The sequence below is a fragment of the Phasianus colchicus genome, chromosome 4, assembly GCF_987193195.1.
Source record: "Phasianus colchicus chromosome 4, bPhaCol1.hap1.1, whole genome shotgun sequence".
Lineage (NCBI taxonomy): Eukaryota > Metazoa > Chordata > Aves > Galliformes > Phasianidae > Phasianus > Phasianus colchicus.
In genome coordinates, this window is record NC_143439.1 from 6794920 (window position 1) to 6800835 (window position 5916).

The window sequence follows — 5916 nt, forward strand, 5'->3', positions numbered from 1 at the left end:
GCGCCAGTGAGGTGAGCAAAGCTGCTCAAAGGAGTTTTTGCTGGGGTGGGTGGACTGGGGAGGGGGCATGCAAGGCCTTCGTTGGCTGGGTGGTCGCGTGCCGAGTTCCTTAGCGATGTCGGGTTTCCCTTTTTCTTCAGGTGGTGGGGGGCGGGGGCGTGTGGGCTTGCCGCTGGGCAGGTCTAACGGTGTCCCCGCTGACGTTTCAGGAGCTGCTGCAGAAGAAAGAAGAAGGAGCGGCGTGGGGACGACGCGGGAGGCAGGAGCGAGCAAGAAGAGGGCGCAGAAGCGTGCAGATGCGGGGGGGAAGGAGAGAGGCACCCTGGGCAAAGCACCTGTCCCGTTAGCGGGGGCGCAGTCACATTTGAGTTGAGCGTTGCCGGCGCCTTGGTTGACCAGGCCGGCTTTGTGCTGGGCGACCTCCCTGTAAGCAGGGATTGGGTCTTTGCTGTAGTTGGCCTTTTGCCTTGCTGCTCCTTTGGCTGCCTGGGGAGCGTGGCCCCCTGTAACGGAGGGCGAAAGCCACCTCTCCGCACCTGAGTGGGAAATGGAGCTCGCCGGACCCCGAGGCCGCCCTGTAAGCAGGGCAGTGCCGTTCCTCCCCTGCCCCGCTTCCTCCTCCGGCCCCTCGGCATGGTTGCCTGGTGGTGGCCTGTCAATGTGACGGCCCTGTACTCGGGGTGCGCGTCACGGCATTTGGCCTTTGGCTTTTTCTGGGAAGCCCCTTGGCACGTTGAGGTCTGCGGCCTCCGTGCAGCCTAGGGAGAGGTCACAGGCTCTTGTCTGTTGCCCGCGGTTATGGGTTTATTCCCAGGGTTTGGCTGCGCTGGGTTGTCCTTCCCTTCTGGAAAGTCTTGTCTGTGTGTGTGCGTTCCCCTTCCTTTCCTTGTTTGTGTTTGTGGAGTGACGGAGTGACTGAGCTTTCCCTTTAGGCCTCCAGAAAGATGGCTGCAGCTTAGCTTCGACTTCCCTGGGGGGAATGGAGGACTTTGGTGCTTGCCGCAAAAGGGGTGTTTCCTCTCAGTCCCGCGGGCGCAGCGAGTGTCCTGTCTTCCTCCATTTTAATTAGTGTGGGTCAGAGCCACGTGATAGTTCAGTGGCCGAGGCCGCCCTGTAGTCGGGGTTTGGGCCTATCCTTGCGTGGCCGCCTGTTCCGCTGGTGGCGTGACAGCCCTGTACTCGGGGCGTGTGTCTCAAGCTGCGGAGCCTTCAGTCCCCCGAGCAGCCCGCGCGCCCACCCTGTAACCAGGTGTGGGGAGGCTGCGGCACTGCAGCCAGCTGCTCTAGCCATCCAGCCGATGGGAACGACCCCTCCCTGTCCCGTCAGAGGGCGCAGGTTGAGGTTCTGCTTGCGTGTGCGGTGACCTCCCCGCTGGGTGGGTCGAGGTTGCTCCGCAGGCTCCCAAAGACAGGAGGTTGGTGATGTTCTGCTGCTGCCGGGCAGGCCAGCCTGTAACTCAGGCGTTGGCGGGAGCCTCGTGCTCCGCGGGGCTTCTTGCAGAGGGTGGGATGTGGGGGTACCGTCCTGTAGGCAGGGCTGTGCGTGCCCCCCGTGAGTGCTTGGTGAGCTGCGTTGTGAGGGAGCCCCCGTAGTCGGGCGCGAATGTGGCCCCGGCCTTTCAGAGGCACGGGGCTGCGAGATGTGGGGTTGGGTTTGCGCCCTCCCTGGAATCGCCGGGGCTGGGACCCCGACCGCGGCCTTTGGCCGTGTTGCCCCGCTGCCTGGCTGATGAGAGTTGTTCCTGTCGCTGGGGGGGAAACCGAGCTCTGTGGCTCCAGGGGTGTCGTCCACCCGCCTGTAATCAGGATCAGGGTGCGCGAGCGCTTTGCTCGGCTGGCAGCCTGTGTTCGGTGACCGCCCCGTTAGCGGGGTGTGGGTCGAGGTGTCCCGGACTGGGAGAGAAGGAGCCTCCCTCGGCCGTTGGGGATGGGGGCTGCCCTGTAAGCCAGGGAGCGAGAGTGCCCCGGAGTCCCAGGCCCTTTGCAGTGGTGGCAGTGGCTGGGGTCCCCCTGTAAGCAGGGCAGCCGACTCTTTGGCCGCTGCTTTTTGTGTGCCCAGCTCCATTTGCCCAGTCTGCCCGCCTCTGTGATCCCCCGCAGCACCGGCTGGAAGCGCGCTGTGCGCCAGTGAGGTGAGCAAAGCTGCTCAAAGGAGTTTTTGCTGGGGTGGGTGGACTGGGGAGGGGGCATGCAAGGCCTTCGTTGGCTGGGTGGTCGCGTGCCGAGTTCCTTAGCGATGTCGGGTTTCCCTTTTTCTTCAGGTGGTGGGGGGCGGGGGCGTGTGGGCTTGCCGCTGGGCAGGTCTAACGGTGTCCCCGCTGACGTTTCAGGAGCTGCTGCAGAAGAAAGAAGAAGGAGCGGCGTGGGGACGACGCGGGAGGCAGGAGCGAGCAAGAAGAGGGCGCAGAAGCGTGCAGATGCGGGGGGGAAGGAGAGAGGCACCCTGGGCAAAGCACCTGTCCCGTTAGCGGGGGCGCAGTCACATTTGAGTTGAGCGTTGCCGGCGCCTTGGTTGACCAGGCCGGCTTTGTGCTGGGCGACCTCCCTGTAAGCAGGGATTGGGTCTTTGCTGTAGTTGGCCTTTTGCCTTGCTGCTCCTTTGGCTGCCTGGGGAGCGTGGCCCCCTGTAACGGAGGGCGAAAGCCACCTCTCCGCACCTGAGTGGGAAATGGAGCTCGCCGGACCCCGAGGCCGCCCTGTAAGCAGGGCAGTGCCGTTCCTCCCCTGCCCCGCTTCCTCCTCCGGCCCCTCGGCATGGTTGCCTGGTGGTGGCCTGTCAATGTGACGGCCCTGTACTCGGGGTGCGCGTCACGGCATTTGGCCTTTGGCTTTTTCTGGGAAGCCCCTTGGCACGTTGAGGTCTGCGGCCTCCGTGCAGCCTAGGGAGAGGTCACAGGCTCTTGTCTGTTGCCCGCGGTTATGGGTTTATTCCCAGGGTTTGGCTGCGCTGGGTTGTCCTTCCCTTCTGGAAAGTCTTGTCTGTGTGTGTGCGTTCCCCTTCCTTTCCTTGTTTGTGTTTGTGGAGTGACGGAGTGACTGAGCTTTCCCTTTAGGCCTCCAGAAAGATGGCTGCAGCTTAGCTTCGACTTCCCTGGGGGGAATGGAGGACTTTGGTGCTTGCCGCAAAAGGGGTGTTTCCTCTCAGTCCCGCGGGCGCAGCGAGTGTCCTGTCTTCCTCCATTTTAATTAGTGTGGGTCAGAGCCACGTGATAGTTCAGTGGCCGAGGCCGCCCTGTAGTCGGGGTTTGGGCCTATCCTTGCGTGGCCGCCTGTTCCGCTGGTGGCGTGACAGCCCTGTACTCGGGGCGTGTGTCTCAAGCTGCGGAGCCTTCAGTCCCCCGAGCAGCCCGCGCGCCCACCCTGTAACCAGGTGTGGGGAGGCTGCGGCACTGCAGCCAGCTGCTCTAGCCATCCAGCCGATGGGAACGACCCCTCCCTGTCCCGTCAGAGGGCGCAGGTTGAGGTTCTGCTTGCGTGTGCGGTGACCTCCCCGCTGGGTGGGTCGAGGTTGCTCCGCAGGCTCCCAAAGACAGGAGGTTGGTGATGTTCTGCTGCTGCCGGGCAGGCCAGCCTGTAACTCAGGCGTTGGCGGGAGCCTCGTGCTCCGCGGGGCTTCTTGCAGAGGGTGGGATGTGGGGGTACCGTCCTGTAGGCAGGGCTGTGCGTGCCCCCCGTGAGTGCTTGGTGAGCTGCGTTGTGAGGGAGCCCCCGTAGTCGGGCGCGAATGTGGCCCCGGCCTTTCAGAGGCACGGGGCTGCGAGATGTGGGGTTGGGTTTGCGCCCTCCCTGGAATCGCCGGGGCTGGGACCCCGACCGCGGCCTTTGGCCGTGTTGCCCCGCTGCCTGGCTGATGAGAGTTGTTCCTGTCGCTGGGGGGGAAACCGAGCTCTGTGGCTCCAGGGGTGTCGTCCACCCGCCTGTAATCAGGATCAGGGTGCGCGAGCGCTTTGCTCGGCTGGCAGCCTGTGTTCGGTGACCGCCCCGTTAGCGGGGTGTGGGTCGAGGTGTCCCGGACTGGGAGAGAAGGAGCCTCCCTCGGCCGTTGGGGATGGGGGCTGCCCTGTAAGCCAGGGAGCGAGAGTGCCCCGGAGTCCCAGGCCCTTTGCAGTGGTGGCAGTGGCTGGGGTCCCCCTGTAAGCAGGGCAGCCGACTCTTTGGCCGCTGCTTTTTGTGTGCCCAGCTCCATTTGCCCAGTCTGCCCGCCTCTGTGATCCCCCGCAGCACCGGCTGGAAGCGCGCTGTGCGCCAGTGAGGTGAGCAAAGCTGCTCAAAGGAGTTTTTGCTGGGGTGGGTGGACTGGGGAGGGGGCATGCAAGGCCTTCGTTGGCTGGGTGGTCGCGTGCCGAGTTCCTTAGCGATGTCGGGTTTCCCTTTTTCTTCAGGTGGTGGGGGGCGGGGGCGTGTGGGCTTGCCGCTGGGCAGGTCTAACGGTGTCCCCGCTGACGTTTCAGGAGCTGCTGCAGAAGAAAGAAGGAGCGGCGTGGGGACGACGCGGGAGGCAGGAGCGAGCAAGAAGAGGGCGCAGAAGCGTGCAGATGCGGGGGGGAAGGAGAGAGGCACCCTGGGCAAAGCACCTGTCCCGTTAGCGGGGGCGCAGTCACATTTGAGTTGAGCGTTGCCGGCGCCTTGGTTGACCAGGCCGGCTTTGTGCTGGGCGACCTCCCTGTAAGCAGGGATTGGGTCTTTGCTGTAGTTGGCCTTTTGCCTTGCTGCTCCTTTGGCTGCCTGGGGAGCGTGGCCCCCTGTAACGGAGGGCGAAAGCCACCTCTCCGCACCTGAGTGGGAAATGGAGCTCGCCGGACCCCGAGGCCGCCCTGTAAGCAGGGCAGTGCCGTTCCTCCCCTGCCCCGCTTCCTCCTCCGGCCCCTCGGCATGGTTGCCTGGTGGTGGCCTGTCAATGTGACGGCCCCGTACTCGGGGTGCGCGTCACGGCATTTGGCCTTTGGTTTTATCTGGGAGCCTTCAGTCCCCCGAGCAGCCCGCGCGCTCACCCTGTAACCAGGTGTGGGGAGGCTGCGGCACTGCAGCTGGCTGCTCTAGCCATCCAGCCGATGGGAACGACCCCTCCCTGTCCCGTCAGAGGGCGCAGGTTGAGGTTCTGCTTGCGTGTGCGGTGACCTCCCCGCTGGGTGGGTCGAGGTTGCTCCGCAGGCTCCCAAAGACAGGAGGTTGGTGATGTTCTGCTGCTGCCGGGCAGGCCAGCCTGTAACTCAGGCGTTGGCGGGAGCCTCGTGCTCCGCGGGGCTTCTTGCAGAGGGTGGGATGTGGGGGTACCGTCCTGTAGGCAGGGCTGTGCGTGCCCCCCGTGAGTGCTTGGTGAGCTGCGTTGTGAGGGAGCCCCCGTAGTCGGGCGCGAATGTGGCCCCGGCCTTTCAGAGGCACGGGGCTGCGAGATGTGGGGTTGGGTTTGCGCCCTCCCTGGAATCGCCGGGGCTGGGACCCCGACCGCGGCCTTTGGCCGTGTTGCCCCGCTGCCTGGCTGATGAGAGTTGTTCCTGTCGCTGGGGGGGAAACCGAGCTCTGTGGCTCCAGGGGTGTCGTCCACCCGCCTGTAATCAGGATCAGGGTGCGCGAGCGCTTTGCTCGGCTGGCAGCCTGTGTTCGGTGACCGCCCCGTTAGCGGGGTGTGGGTCGAGGTGTCCCGGACTGGGAGAGAAGGAGCCTCCCTCGGCCGTTGGGGATGGGGGCTGCCCTGTAAGCCAGGGAGCGAGAGTGCCCCGGAGTCCCAGGCCCTTTGCAGTGGTGGCAGTGCCTGGGGTCCCCCTGTAAGCAGGGCAGCCGACTCTTTGGCCGCTGCTTTTTGTGTGCCCAGCTCCATTTGCCCAGTCTGCCCGCCTCTGTGATCCCCTGCAGCACCGGCTGGAAGCGCGCCGTGCGCCAGTGAGGTGAGCAAAGCTGCTCAAAGGAGTTTTTGCT

General features: G+C 64.8%; 1 long non-coding RNA gene across 1 annotated transcript; it reads left to right on the forward strand.

Annotated features, from left to right (window-relative positions):
* Window positions 1-213: 213 nt before the first annotated feature.
* LOC149918027 (uncharacterized) lies at window positions 214-3212 on the forward strand. Its single transcript, XR_016465728.1, has 2 exons — window positions 214-2132; window positions 2331-3212. It is a non-coding gene; the product is annotated as an uncharacterized LOC149918027 (long non-coding RNA).
* Window positions 3213-5916: the final 2704 nt, after the last annotated feature.